The 15,381-nt window shown below is 32.3% G+C and overlaps 1 protein-coding gene across 1 annotated transcript in view; it reads left to right on the forward strand.

The window, feature by feature from the left end:
* Window positions 1-6,615: 6,615 nt before the first annotated feature.
* The window catches only part of LOC100924579 (cysteine-rich secretory protein 3), a 37,632-nt gene continuing 28,866 nt past the window's right edge, over window positions 6,616-15,381 (forward strand). The window contains exon 1 of the mRNA XM_031964734.1: window positions 6,616-6,713. The gene's annotated coding sequence lies outside the window, so the exon portion shown is untranslated. The remainder of the gene's footprint in view (window positions 6,714-15,381) is intronic.

The following is a 15,381-nucleotide window of genomic DNA, read 5'->3' on the forward strand; positions in this document are numbered from 1 at the left end:
TTGGAATAAAGATAGCAACACAGAGAAAGAGAAAGAGGACTGGTGTTATATGCATTAATTCTTATTGAAGAAACAGCAATTAATAAAAGGATACAGATAGAAAATCATTATATTAGGAAAAGGTGTGTTGTATATATCCACTACCTTTGAGTAAAGGGAGATAGTAATACCAAGGACAGTGCACAACGTCTAGATTCAGGCAGGTTTGAGTTCAAAACTCACCTCAGACATTAACAAATCTGTGAGACTTGAGCTTATCACCTAACCTATATCTGCCTTGATTTCTTCTACCTTAAAAGGGGGATTATAGTTATATCTACTTGTATGGCTTCTGTGAAGATCAAATGAGATAACATTTGTAAAGTGCTTACTACAGTACCACACACAGAGGTCACACTTTAGTACATCTCAGGAGATGGATTAAACTAAATTGAGGGCAACAAATAAGTCTCAGACCCATTGGTGAGTTAGAACAATGTCTATCCCAAGCAGAATGGATCTTCCACTAGCAGAATGGGTGGATCAGAATAATTTGTTTCAACTGCCATGAAGGTATCTGAACAGGCAGTTCAGACATTGAAGATTCCAATGTCATCCAGTACATTCTGGATCATTGCCAATAGTCTTGACTTTTGTCTTGCCACTGGAGTAAGATGATTCCAGAAGAGAGAGTGAGACTAATCACATGTATAAATAAAAGATTTTCCATGAACACTTCAAAACATAGTCCCGATGTAGAGTCAGGAGAACAAAAGAACTTCTATGTATATTCAATAACTATAAAAATGCTACCATAGCAACAGAGAATATTGCTATCCATATCCAAAAAATTGTTCATGAGTTCCCCTTGGTGGTTAAACTAGTCATATTTTTATGGTGGTGATATTATAGGAAACTTCACTCCTGTAACTTTCTTGCATACTTACATAATTGCTTATAATGCCTGGCATTATGAACTTTGGGATTTTAATAAATGTACTTTGATATGGGTAACTCATTTAAAAAAGAAAGAAAGAAAAGAAAATATACAATTTTCACTCAATAAAAAATGTTAACTAGAACAAGGTCACAGCTAGAGTACAGTAGTTCTCCAAGAAACTTCCTTTTAGTATGTCAACTGCACTCTTTAGATATTTTTTCACCACCTGGGAAGAAATCTAAATGTGCAATGTTTTAGAATTCTCCATGGCCAGTTTTCACAGCCCTGTTTCCAATAAGAATAAGTCCATATGTCTTTACTAATTGAGATTTGGAATCAAAAAGTGACAGTTTGAATCTTAGCTTTGCCATTTAGTAACTACGCTTATCTCTCTGGGCTTGTCCTAAATAATCCCTGAGATTCTTTTCAGTTTGTATTTTTTTTTCATTCCTAGCCCACAAACAAGCCAGATCATTCTCAAACAAGTAAAAAGAGACTATCTCAGAGTAGTGAACAGCAGTATTAGAGGTAAGAAGAAGATGATCAAGGAGCAAGTTCATAAAATGTTCTTCGTTGAATAAAGTTGACCTACTTGTACCAAAAGTTGCTTGACACACCTTTAATCTCCCATCTGCTTGGCTGATTCTACACCAGATTCAACTTTCAAAGTTTATGGGCACAAACAGTATCCTTTACTATTTCATTCCATCTCATTCTATTACAGCAAAGATTAAGTAGCCTTATAGAATTTATAATGTGGTAGTTTGTGGGTGGGTTTTTTGGGGGGAGGGAGATGGGAGAGTTAAAAAAACCCAAATAATAGAAAGTAAACTAATAATTGTTAGCATTTATATAGAACTTTAAGGTTTTCAAAGAGCATATCATCTCATTTGTTTCTCAGGATAACCCTGTGAGAAAAGTACATTTTATAAATGAAGAAACTGAGGAACTGAGAATTGAAATGAATTTTCCAACATCACATAAACTCATAAGTAAGGCAAAATTTAAACTCCTATTTGCTTGACTGACTTCAGGTCCCGCACTCTAACAACAATGCCACCTACCTGCTTAAAAATATGAACCCGGCATGGAGTACAAAAGAAGTTCTACAAAAGGGCCAGAAAGGTTATTTTTGATTGCCTGGGGAATTTAGAGAAAGTCCCATAGAGGATTTTGCATTTAATCTGTATTTTTAAAATGAACAGAATTAAAACAGTTGGGAATGAACAGAGTGGGTAATTACATAGGAAAAACATTTCAGCTTCAAGGATCTGTTTTTAAAAAGAGAGATTAAGAGAAGATACAAAAGAGAAAATCTAGATCAGGAAACCAGTGCTCAGGTCAATAGCTAATGAGTATGAAAAGGGTCATTAATTGCCTATGTAAGCAATAAGAAGATAATGTGGGTACACACAGTGACATGTATGGGATAGGGTCCTTCTCCATTACACAAATTCCCACACCCCTCAATTTCCAAATTTTCTTCCTCCACATTTTCTCTCCATTTGCCTTCCATTCTATCCACATGGTCAAAACCTTAGTACGAGAACTTTTTTCATTACTAGACATTGTTGATAGCATTAATGAGTTGGTATTATTGCTGTTTTAATATTTTGTTTATTTCTCAGCCTCCCTCTTTCCAACTCTTTTTTTTTTTAAATCAATACTACCCTGATGATCAAAGCATAGACTCTTGGACTGGTTTAGATGGAGATATCCAGAAGGAACCTGGAGATGTTGGACTTAATCTTCAGAGAGAGATAAGGGTAGTATATAAAAATCTAGAAGATGATTTTATGGAGGTGCTTTTCCCCCATTTTACATGTAAAAAATGGAGAATTAGAGAATTTAGGAGACCTGTCTTAAGCAGGGCCATCTTATCAAGGAAAAAATCTTAATGCCTAAATCAACAAAACAAAACAAAGGCAAACTAAATAAATTGCTATTAGATTTATGTGATTAAAACTAGAAGGCAATTCTTCATGTACATATATATGCATAGATATAATTGCACTAAAAAAACTAAAAGGAAAAATAAATCTTTACTATATTTGTACAATTGAAATCATAATAAATCTCTTCTTTCTGCATGTGTATATGTATATATATAAATATGATTTGGTTCCCTATGTCTGCAACACTCCTCTTCTTTCCCTCCTACTACTTGAACTCTGGTTTCCTTAAGTTGACACTATAGGAAGTCTTCCCCAATTTCTTTTAATTCTAGTGTCTTCTTTCAGTTAATTTTTAAGTATTTTCTATATAGTTTGAATTTTTTTTTTGCTTGCCATTAGATTGTAAACTCCTTGAGGGTAGGGACTGTCTTAAATCACTTTTCATATCCCCAGCCATTAGCAAGGTGCCTAGCACATAACGGGCACATTTATTAATTGATTGGTTCATTGAGAGGCAGAAACAGAGAGGCTATGTATAACTCTATATATGTTTTTTCTATTATTATACACATGTATATATAATTATAGAAAGACAGAGACAGGGAGAATTTAGATGTTATCTACCTATCAATATCAAAATATGCAACAAAACAGAGGTGTCTAGATCCTAAAAGGAGCTGAATCTAGCCAAGTTCCTAGATTACTAACTGGTATATGTGACCCGTAGAATTTAAACCCAAGTCTTCTGATTTCAAGTACAACCTGTCCAATTGTGTTTTTTCACTACATTATATAGAAGTAGATTCTGCTGAATCTATCTTAGTTCTCCTAGTTTTGGGTTCATGTCCCAAAGAACTAAATAAGACAAAAAGGAGATAAGCATTTACATCTATATCTAAGTCCAGCCACCTTAAACAAAAAATATTAACTCCAGAAATATTTCCCCAATTTATATAAGTTGTATTCCTCACTTTTGTTAACTCTTGTGTCATGTTTATGTTCTCTAATGTCTAATTCTTTATGATCCCATTTTGGGATTTTTCTTGGCAAAGATACTGCAGTGGTTTTCCATTTCCCTTTCCATCTCCTTCTATGGTTGAGGAATTGAGACAAACAGAGTTAAGAAACTTATCCAGGCTCACATATCTAATAAATATCTGACACTAGATTTGAACTTATGAAGATAAGTATTCCTGATTCCATGTCCAATACCCTATCCACTAGCTCTAACCATTTCCACCTATGTGTCCCTTGCTAATTTTTTAAAGTTTTATTTTGTTAACTTGCTTGCTTTTTAATGGAGATCACAGCCCAAACCAAGAATTCAAAAACTGAGATAGTAATTTACTATCAATTAAAATAATTGTTAAATACCTGATTTCACATGTGATAGAGTGGTATTGAGCATTGTAGAAAGGGAAATCCATAACTACTGTCACTGGTCTTTATGAATTTAGTATCTAAATCAAGAAATAGATATTGTATCTTGCTAGTTAATATTGATAAACTTCCTAAAATCCAGCCACAGACTACTGAGAATTCTCATAGACATAGATTCCTAAAATATATGTTGACCCCAGGTTAAGAATCTTTGATCTAATCCAAACTTAATGTTAGTTGTTCATTGCTCTTCCTGGACATTTCCAGACATCCTATTTTCAATTTCTCTGCAGCCTATTTTGTTTTAGTTTCATATTACATGCTATCTTTCCACATTAGAATACAGTTTCCTTAAAGGTAGGGACTGCTGCTTTTTGTGGAACTTCATGCATTAATAAGAGAGGAAAATAACAAAATAATCAATATGGAATATTGTGGCATAATAATGACCAGCTTTGGCTCTAAAAGAGAAATATCTTAAACTATCTATTAAAGAGATGGGTGTGAGTGTGGAACACTACATAAAATATTAGGCTTAGATAAGTTGGTTGGATTTACTGAAGCATAGTTTTAGAGCCAAAAAGCTCTAAATTCAATCCTCTCATATTGCAGATGAGTAAATTGACTGACCCATGTTAACATAGCCAGTGTTAGACTTGAATTAAGAGGTTGGACTCAGAGACCTCTAAATTCCCTTAAATCTCTAAATCTATGATTGCTGATTTCATCATCATAAATCTATTTTCAGAATTATGTACTTCCAAGTATTTGTTATGATTTACCATATTTAGAAAGATAATTGTGAAGATGAAAGGAGTCAAAGTAACTTATTGGTCCCTAGAGTGCAATAAGCTATTCAAATGTGATTACAATTATCTAGAAATTCATTAATGAAGAGGAAGTCTACTATGATTTTTATGATGCGCTTATATTTCTTCATTTTTTAGGAATTTCTTCAAAATTCAGATTCATTGATCATCCTTTAAGTTGAATCAGATCATAACATCATGGTTCCTAGAGCTAGTAGATAGAGACCTCAGAAATAATGTCGTTAAAACACCATATTTTATAAACAAAGCAGTTGAAGCATCAAAGAAGGGACTCTGAAGAAATCAAATATTAATTAAATTAAATTAAATTAATTTTCTTCATTCAATTCAAACATTATTTATCCTAAACTGAATCCCATAATGTATGTAGTATTCTACACTCACAGATCCCTATCTCTCCAAAGAAAGGAGGGATATAGATTAATCCATTTCTTCTTTAGAGTCAAATCTGATCATTATTATGCCACAACATACAATATCAATTATTTCATTGTTTTTCTTCCTCATTTATGGTTGAAATTTCATATATTTATATAGACATAGACACATACATATTCATACACATATATATGCAATATACATATATACATGCATGCATGCATATATTTGTGTGTATGTATGCTGTATCTTACAACAATTCCTGGCATATATTAGGCATTTAAGTGCATTTATTATCTGAGTAGCTTTATAGCATCTATATGATATAATAATTTAGCATCAGCAAATTATTAAAGGTAATGTTATATAGAAGAAAACTAGACTTATAATCAGCAAAACTTGGATTTGATTCATCTATAAAATATGAGAGGTAGACTTAACAATCCCACCTAGCTATAAATAAATGGGATTATGAGTGATTTGGCTAAGCAAATTTATTCACTACTATGTGAACTCTATGTGCAAAGGATAAGGCTAATATGATATTCTCAACAAATGAATATTGATATTTCCCACAAAAGCTAGAAAGTCTAACTTTTTTTCAAAAACATTTACTGTTTTTATAGAAGGGACAATATCATTTATCTGATAGTGTGCCAAGCTTAGAATCAAAAGTCATGAGTTCAAATCTTAACTTTAACATAAATTGGATATATGACTATGGAGGAGTCACTTAATCATTATCTGCTCAGAAAAAAACTTCCTTAGGACTTAGGTACTAAATGATTTACATTGGTAGAGATTGGAGTTGCTCAGAGTTCTTCACACTGATGAAATAATAGAGATCCTCTTCATATGTAACAAGATTTGCTTCTGAAATATTGGAAAAATCATATATTTCATTATGCAAATGTAGAAATGTTCTTACAAATTATGTTCTGATGTAATGGTGAAAAAAGTCATAGAAAGGCTGAGACTTATTTATGACAAAAATTAATTTATTAAAAAAAAAGAAAAGCATTTACCATGTATAATTTGAAGCACTTAAACAATGGTTGGAACCATGTCAGACAACTTGTATTGTAATTTGATAGTTTTCAGAAATGGCATGACCAATTCTGTTTCCAGGCCATGTTGACTTAAAATTAATTGCATAGCCTTGCACAACCAGAATATGCCACAACAGGAAAAGGTATGCTTTACACATATAAATATATGTACATATACTGTTAAGCCAAGATCCCTAACTACACTCACCTGAGGTCTTCCTGAAGATATAACAGGTGCCTCATCTTGCTCTGAAAATCATTGGTAAGTGATAACCTTTTTAATCTCCATATGAAAACTTCACTATTCTCATATATTTTCTGATTACACAAGCTGGTAAAATGACAGATTAAATAACTCTCATAATCACAAATAAAGGGACATGTCCTTACCAATTTATAATTAACAGAAAGATCCCACTTTTTCTTTCTAAGATAAAAATAGAAAATTTAATCTTTTCGTTTCTTATGTAATATTATTTCAATAGTAATAATTTAAATTTTACTAGGAAGACTAATGTGATTAGATTCTCTGTTTGTAGTCCCTAACAATAAATTTTCTTGCTCTATATATGACAGAAAATTGAAAGGTAATTTTTGAGTAAGTGATCTTAAAAGGGATTTGATTGAGAATATGTGTGTAATCATATTTTCTTTTATTGTAATGTCATTGGTTACTCTTCAATGATAGGGACTTTTTTAAAATGAGAAGCTGCTTATCAAATTTACCAAATCTAAATAATAGCACTGAAGTTGATATTTAAATTCTAAGTCCACTTTTTCTACTAAATTTTCTACTAATTTCTACTAATAAAAAAAAAACCCAGAATTATTGTATATTAAATGTCAACATTGAACTTGAAGAATATTAAAATGAGCTGCATAGTATTGTCAAACATTTGACATTTGTAGATATTTGGGATATTTGGGACAGGGGAATCCTTACTCTTTCCAATAAAAAAAATACATTCTTCAAAAATGAAAATAAAAATATTCAGACAATTATCCTTGGTAAAGAATTTTGGGGATATATTCTGTAAGGCTTCTCAAACAACTCTGGTAAATTCATCCAAAACTTAATAAGCATCTATGAGGTGATAAACCAATGGGGGATATACATATACACACACATATAATATGTGTGTGTATAGAGATATAGATATGTCTCATTGGGTTATCTCATATCTTTTAAATTCAGATGTTTATATGCTTGGGACTGAAACTTTGAAACCACATAATAGAAGACTACAGGTTAGGAAATTGTCCTTTTTGTTATTGCTATTTTTTCACTTTCCATTTATAATATATGGATAAATGCTTGACCCTTAATACCAAGACAGCTAAATCAAAGAGCCTAAACAGTTTAGTCAGTGGCATATTATACTCCGAGGGAACACAGAATCAGAAGGCTTGGGCTCTCAGCCTATATTTAACTATGGGACCATGAACTTATCAATTCCCCTCTCTGGGATTCATTTCTTCATTTGTAAAATGAATAGTTTGGACCAGATGATACATAATATCCTTACTAGTTCTGATATTGTATCATTCTGTGTAATGTCTTAGGTATGATTCTCAATCAGGTAGAATAATCACATATAGACAAAAAAAAAAAAAAAAAAAGGAAAAGAAAAGAAAAAACCAAAAACACTAGTGACATTATTCATCACTGTTGCTGTTGTTAATTCATTTCAGTCATGTCTGACATTTTGTGACTTAAGTTGAAGTTTTTTTGGCAAAGATTTTGCAGTGGTTTGCCACTTCCTTCTTTAACAAATTTTACACATGAGGAAGTAAAGCAAACAAAGCTAAGTGACTTTCCTTAAAGTCATATAGTTAATAAGTATCTGAGGTCACATTTGAATTCAGATTTTCCTGATTCCAGGTTCAGCACTGCATCCACTATGCCACCTAGCTGTCCTGAGAAAGCTGCCAGCAGAGAGCTAACTAGTATGGAAAAATAAGGACTTTATTTTAGGGACCCAAATTTAGAAGATGCTAACAGCATTTACATTTCTTCAGCACCTAGGGGGGAAAGAATTTAGCATCTTCATAGCAAAAATAATTGGTTAAAATAGGAAACTTACCAAATGTCACCTAGATTGACTTCTTCCTCCATAGCCTGCCCATCCCTTTCCTTTTTAGCTACATGTCAATAACCCAGTATCATTGTATACTCCTCATTTTGCTCCAGTATCCACATCTCAGGGGACTTTTTGTACACTTGTCACTTGTTAAAATTCTTGATTATTACTTTGTTATGCACTCAACCATATGTGTGTGTGGGGGGGGGGGGGAAGAAGCTCACCTTTGTGGAAAAGTGTTAGACAGAAAATTCCTGAGATAAGGCTAATCTTTTGGACTTTTTTTAGAAAGTTGTTCTAGATTGAATCATTATATGAAGCATTTGGTCAAATATATCACTTTTATATATTTTATAATTTTATAAATTATATTATTTATAATTATACTTATATAATTTATGTATTATGTATAATAAATATTAATTATGCATAATTCATTGATTTAATTGTATAAATTACACATGATTTATATAATTATATACAATCTATAAATTCATAATTTTTATTATTATTTTATAGATAAGTATATTATCTGCTTCCTGTCACTAAGACAATATATGAGATAATAGAACAGAGTTAGGAATAGATTACACTGTTATCAGGAACTCCCAAGTAAAGAAACTTCCTCTATCAATCCAGCTTTATAGTATCTCTGCAACTTATACTCTTAGGGTTACTGAGAACATTGAGAAATTAAGTAACGCCCTGAGATCACATAACCAGTATATATGTCAGAGAACCTGAATCTAGTTTCTCTTGACTTTGGGATGTATATGCTGCCTCATGAGAAATAATACATTAATTTATTTATTGTTTAAAGGTTTATCAAAGACTTGATATCAACCTAAGAAGACAGATGGCATTAGTATTAATATACCCAACTTAAAGATGGGAAAGCTGGGGCTCAGAAGAACAGTGTCACTTTCAAAGAATCACATGCTTTGACCTTGAGTAACAAGTCTCAAGCCCAAGTCTTCTTATTTGAAGTCTGGAGATCTCTCACTAAAACATGTTTCCAATCTAAATTATGTAGAGACTTTTAACAGTTTGAGACAAATATGTTAGTTATATTCTTTTAAATTTTTATCTTTTAACTATAATTTTATTATTTATAATTTAACATTCAGGAACTTCTTATATTTTTAAAAATTATTAAAAATAATAACAATTTTTGAGAGCTAAGTGGTAGATACAATGCAAGCCCTAGAACCAAAAAGACCCAGGTTTTAAATCCTATCTCTGAAACATATAGTCTAGATGTCCCTGAACATATCAAGGAAACTATTGGTACCATAAATAACTTTCTAAGTTCAGAAGAGATGCTTAACCATGTTAGGAGTACCTGAGTTCACAACTGGCCTCAAATACTAGATATGTGGTCCTGTGCAAATCACTTACCCCTGTTTTCCTCAGTTTCCTTATCTGTAAAATGATCTGGATGAAGAAGGAAATGCCAAGCCACTACAGTATCTTTGACAAGAAAACTCCAGATAGACTCACACAACTGAAAAAATAGAATAAGGGTTGTAAAGGGTTTTTTTTTTCTTTTTTATATTTCAGGGATTCAGTAGTTATTAAATTATGTGTGTGTGTGTGTGTGTATGCGTGCGCGCGCATGTGTGTGTGCCCTAAGTCTTTTTGGCAATATGGTGAAGCTTCTAGACCCTTTAAAAAGTACATAGAATTACTAAGGAAACAAATAATGGCAAAATATGTCTTATTTAAAAAAAAATTTTAGTGAAGTTTAAATTACTTGTCCAAGATCATACAACTAAGTTTCTTAGATGGAATTTAAACCCTTATCCTTTTAATAATACTTTCCTTTGCATGCAGTACATATTTTTGTTCCCTTCATCTATTAGGTGACTGAGCATAGGAAAGCCATTTTCCTCCTTCCTACTAATATGCCTCCATCCAGCCTTAATTGACCAAATGCCAGAGGAACTACACAAACTGAGAGTGTCGAGTCAATAAAACTAAACATCAAAAATGTTTAAAAAGCCTCATTCATTAATATTTAATGAGTGCCTAGTATGTTCAATAGGAGCGTATGTGAGGAAAACTTTTTTTTTTATTTTTTATTTTTGTTTTGTTTTGTTTTTAATCAGCAAAGTTCTTCCAGGAGCAGTGGGAATTCCTGAGCAGGAATTCCCCAGTCTAACTATAAATCATCAGAGTTCTTATTCTAGAGTATATATCTTTCCTTCTCATTGTTCAGTTGTTTTTCAGTCATGTCTGACTCTCCATTATCCCTTTTGGGGTTTTCTTGGCAAATATATTGAAGTAGTTTTTTTCTTTCCTTGAGAAAACTGAAGCAAGCAGAGTTAAGTGACTTGCCTAGAATCACACAGCTAGTGAGAGTCTGAAGCTAGATTTAAACTCAGGAAGATGAATCTTTTTGACTGTAAGACTGGTTATGTAAAGAGCTAAACCAAGTAGTATGAAGAGCCAAAACATGCAACAGCTAATCTAAATACCTGAAGACTTCCAAGACTAGGAACAATCAAAGATAAGCCTTGAAGGATGATTGGATAAGCAGAAAGGAGGAAGAGGACAGCATTTCCAAGGAAAGGAACATGATGAAATTATGATAAAAGTATTTCTAACTCTACTTTTTGCTATCATTTACTTAAGATGAACAGGTCATATAAATAGCCAGAGATTGCAAAATTAAGCTGGAATATCAACTACAGCCTTTCTGTTAGCAGATGAGTGTTTTGTTTTTTTTTTTTTTTTACAAATTCTAGCTTGATATTATTAGCTATAACTTCAGTGTTTACTGATTTTTACCTGACATAGATCTACCATTTATTCTTATTTTATTAAAAAGATTTTTTTTATTTAAAAAAGATGGTAGGAGTTATAAAAATCATCATTTTCCTTTATTTATTTTTTGAAATTCCATTTATCCATCCTGCTTCTGTAACTAAAACATAAGATTATAAAAACTGCTACTGAGGGCTCACTAATTTTTGTGTACAGTGATGTTTATGCTCTATAATACACTTTCAGCACCTATCAAAAGATCTCTGATAACACTAATTACAATTATTGGCGGTTACACATTAAATGGAGCAACTAGAGAGTGGGTAGAGTGATAGTCCTGAAGTCAGGAAGACTCATCTTTCTGAGTTCAAATCTTATCTTTAGACATTTGTTAGCTGGGTAACCATGGGTAAGTCATTTAACCCTGTTTGCCTCAATTCCTCTTCTATAAAATAAGTTGAAAAAGAATTTGACAAACCACTCTAGTATCTTTGCCAGAAATAATCCAAGTAGAATTATGAAGAGTTGCACATAACTAAAATGAATAACAACAAGAAACATATTAAAAACTTTTTTGGTTCAGGCCTTACCCTAGTCAATGAGGCAAATTCAGAAAAAGAAAAGCACAAGTATTTTAATGTGACACCAAGCCAACAAGCAGTTGGAGTAAGGCCAGGAATAAAAAACTTTGATCCAAGGGCAAAAAAATGCTGATAGTACCAGTACTATGAGAAAATGGGTTGATATCATCTTAGATTTTCCCCTTGTATAATTACTAGTGTAGTCATCATTTCCTGCAGGCTAAATGTGCAATTACCCAAATGTCAAGCAAGATTTAAATATTTAAGATTAAAGGTTAACTTTGCACACACAAAAGACAAAGACTAAATTGGATCAAGATCAAGTTTTCTAATCCAGAAGCCTCTAGCATGCACAATAAAAAAATTTTCCTAGAGAGATTTCTAGGGAAAAAAGAAAAGACTGATCAATACTATCTTGGAAAATGTGGGTTATTATTCTATATTGACAGGTTAATGTTCTATAGTGTCAGTATTTTCTATCTCTTATACCTGACTAATCTATTATTTATTAAAGATTAGACTTTAAAAGGATAAACATATTGGTTGCCTTCATTTTTCTAATCAACATGGTGTTGCCATTCAGGAATTGAAAGCAAAGGAAAATGCAAAAGCAAAGCAAAAGAACTTTATTGTCTTAAATTGGGAGGTCTCTTTTCACATTTCAGTCCAAGTGAATACCAGGCTAGGATTAGGATTTGTCCAAACCCTGTGCATTTTGACTTTATTTTCTGCAGGCAGATAAGGAAGAAACTTGTCTGTCTGATTATCATTTTTTTTAATAACCATCTCTCTTGGTTACCCATTTTGGGTAATCCTGAGTAGTCTGTTCCAGTCTAATATAAATTTAGAAAAAGGATCCTTACCACTAATATAAGTCTGAAAAAAAAATCTTAGTTCCTCCTGGAGTAGTCATTGGCCATTATGAGATCCCTTATATCTGGTAATTATAGTCTGCTTCTGGTAATTCTGATTTGTGACAAATTCAGAAGCTAAATTATTCCCAGTTAAATCTATCTCATCTTATAGCCACACCTTTGGATTGTGTCCTAGATAATTAGAAGAAAATTGCATAAAAAAGAATTTGCTGGAATTATGGTTTTAGCCTTGTGAAAATATCTTTGAAACTTTTGAAATTAAAATATTGCCTAGATTCATGTTAATTAGTTTCATATCCAAATCAGCTCATTTTGTTGTTCAGGATCTTCTGACACTTTCTAAACTCATTTGAGGTTTCAGTTGGCAAAAACTCAGAATTAATTTGCCCTTCCCTTCTTCTCCAGCTCATTTTACAGATGAGGGAGTAAGGAAAATAGGATTAAGTGACTTTTCCAGGGACACTAGCTAGTAAGTATCTGAGGCCAGATTTGAACTCCAGAAGATTAGTCTTACTCAAGGCCAAGCATTCTCTTCAACGTGGCATCCAACTGCTCTTAAAATAGCACTACTAGGTGTATATAATTACTGTTATTCAAATACAATTCACCTTCTTGAAAACCTGGAACTTCCAGTGACCTTTTAAATAAAATTTTCCTGGGAGATAAGCATTAAGAAATTAGCAGGAAAAAACTTGGAATTTTTCTGCTGTAAGTTTCAAAGCTCTCAAAAACCTACCAGTTTAAAGTTGTATTCAAATTCTGCCCTGGAAAACAATGAGCTAACAGGAAAACATATTCTCCTCTGCATAAATTTATAATGCTGGCAACTAATTAAAAACTAAATTTGTGAATTGAAAGGAAATCTGTTTATCATACTTGTCTTGAAATTATGATGAAAATATGGTATTCAGTATATAGTTGTTAATTCTCTCCACAATTTTGTTGTACAGTTTTCATTTCTATCTTCAACTTGTCTTCAGTAAATTTTTTGGGTTTATGTCTAATCTGTATATATTATTTTTCTTTAAGACTTTGCTTGTAAATGTTTTCAAGTCATTGTCTTATTTTGTTTGATTTTTTTTTTGAGCTTCCCTATCTTCATAGTAGCTTTTTATGGTCTGAATATAGTCAGATGGTTTTTTATTATTTTTTCTCACTTTTCCAGTCTACTCATTGACTTTGAACTTTATGTTGTTTTGGGACCTGCTCTCATAGAGAGAGGAGTCGGGGAGAAGATGGCTAGTCTGAGCTTTTTCCTTTTAAATCTTTCTGTTACTTTCACAGTTCATTCTTGGGAACCATACATTTTCAGTTCTTCTCAAATTGTATTAATGAGGAAATGTCTGTTTGTTGCTCATCTCATCTACACTCTGCAAATGTCTGGCCTGTTTAAGTTTTTGGCTTGAGTGAAGTTGAATTTTCTATAGATTGTTGCTAGACCTAGCACAGAACTTTAAGAGATTTTGCAGATTCAGATCAAATGAATTTCTGGCTCTACCCTTGATTTTACCCTCCAACTTAGGTTTATATTCAGGAACAATGGCTAGAAATGTGTCCAAATTCTATTTTGGGGCTAAGAGCCACATAGTTAAGCTTTAGGTTCCTTATTCCTTTCTGCTTTTTTGTTATCCATAACTATTTTGCCATCCCCGAAAATTGTGATCAGGAGCCAGGAGGTGGGTAACAAAGATAATAGATGATGCATTTTATTGCTCCCAGAGAGAGTAGAGATGCACCTGTGATCACATTTTGCTCAGGTGTTCAGTCCTTTTACCATCACTAGGTACCAGGTTGCTTCTGCCATTGCCTAGTTGCAGTGTAGTGCTACTTCTGTCCTTAAGTTGAGCTCCAGGCCAGCCCTAACCCCAGTGTTTGCAGACCTCTCTTTGTGTCCTAAGCTGTCCTTCAAGGCTGGGAAAATGTCTCACTATGACTTTTTTTTTTAATTTTAATCAGGATTTTGCTTGATACATTTTTAAAGGTTCTTATACAGAGGATATATTGGGAGACTAGTAAAAATTCTACCTTTCATTTCTCTATCTTGATTATGCCTCACAATTGCTGCCAATTTAAGATGTGATAAAGTGTAATGAATTTGTTGAAGATTAGCTCCTCTGTTGATGTAAATGCTTTGATTTTGTAATTTTGAACTTTTTTTTTAATTGGTTAAAGATTGTTCTTAATATTCATTGAGGATATCCAGTTCATCACAGTTAACTTATTTAATTGGGAAAGGTTCATTGTGTATTAGAAGCTTTGCTAGACCTACTAAATTTTCAAAGTTCATAAATACTTATAAACTCTGTATGAAAGAAGTGCCTTGTGAAAGGATTAGTTAAATAATAATTTTGTCCATTCTGCCCTGAGACTATAAATGATTTTGGACATAATATCATAGAACTACAAAGTTCTTCCCTATCTCAAAGCAAGCACATTCCAAATACATTTCTTAAGGTTTATTACAAGATATAATTTTCTTTGTTGAAATAATAATTGGTTAACAATAAATAGCAATTAAGTTCTTTTAAAATATATTGCTTTTGTATTTGAAATATTTTTTATATTTAAAAATTTAGCAAATGTAGAGGGTGATTTGTTTACTAATTTCATGGAAGTAATTTATATGA

The sequence above is a fragment of the Sarcophilus harrisii genome, chromosome 4 (assembly GCF_902635505.1).
Source record: "Sarcophilus harrisii chromosome 4, mSarHar1.11, whole genome shotgun sequence".
NCBI lineage: Eukaryota > Metazoa > Chordata > Mammalia > Dasyuromorphia > Dasyuridae > Sarcophilus > Sarcophilus harrisii.